Here is a 903-nt window from a genome sequence, read left to right as displayed (position 1 = left end):
TACTAATTTATAAATTTTTACTTTAGAAATCTTATTATATTAGGTTAGAACCTTATATTTTGATTTGTCTTTCAACACTTCAAAAACATATATACAGTTCTGGCATAAATTGTTCAAAGCTTCAACATTACACATCATTACAACCAAAATATATTAATAAAATAATAAATTGCTCTCAACCATCAACATAAAATAATATAAGATGATTAAATAAAATGTGAAAAACATTCATAAATGAATATCAATAAGAAAGAGAAAACCATAAATAGAACAACACAATTAGATTTGTAATAAATGATTTAGCATACAATAATTCAAAGAAATAATCACACAAAAGCAGAACAACAATTATCTGACTAATCTTAATATTATAATTAAATCAATCATATTAGCTTAATTGGAGTTAGATTAAGAGTTGATTAAGCAGTCTCAGTAGACAAATTTATTAAGGGAGGAAACAAAATGTCCTTAACAAGACTAAGCCAATCAAAAATAAAAATTAAGGATCAAAAATGAAAATTAAGGATAAATATGCGGAAAGTATACTGAATTAAGACAAACTGAACCCGAGAATAACATTAACTTCATTTTTTCCTACTCTTTTTTGGATTTTGAGAGAGCTTTTGACCTCTGAACAAGCATGTAGCGGTACATGTGTGGACTTCCTGCAGGACACAGTTTCTGTATTACCAAAAGGAGCAAATACAAAAACATAAGCAAAAGAAAAGCAGCAAGAACTTGAACCACTCGAACCTGGCACGTAGATTGCAAGAATAAGCATCGCTCCATAGAGGTAATCGAAAGAAAAGTTCCATTTGTTTGGCATTCTAAAAGAATACTTCCCAGATTCCTGAAAGCAACTCATTACGATCATTCACTGCAATTTGAAATGACGACAAACTT

The 903-nt window shown here is 29.0% G+C and overlaps 1 long non-coding RNA gene across 1 annotated transcript; it reads right to left on the bottom strand.

Annotated features, from left to right (window-relative positions):
* Positions 1-419: 419 nt before the first annotated feature.
* LOC111787008 lies at positions 420-893 on the bottom strand. The gene is made up of 2 exons (XR_002813868.1): positions 754-893; positions 420-665 (listed from the first exon to the last, which is right to left on the bottom strand). It is a non-coding gene; the product is annotated as an uncharacterized LOC111787008 (long non-coding RNA).
* Positions 894-903: the final 10 nt, after the last annotated feature.

The sequence above is a fragment of the Cucurbita pepo genome, unplaced genomic scaffold (genome assembly GCF_002806865.2).
Source record: "Cucurbita pepo subsp. pepo cultivar mu-cu-16 unplaced genomic scaffold, ASM280686v2 Cp4.1_scaffold004037, whole genome shotgun sequence".
NCBI classification, from domain to species: Eukaryota; Viridiplantae; Streptophyta; class Magnoliopsida; order Cucurbitales; family Cucurbitaceae; genus Cucurbita; species Cucurbita pepo.
Note: the sequence above shows the minus strand (reverse complement) of the source record. Positions and strands in the feature narration are given on the sequence as shown.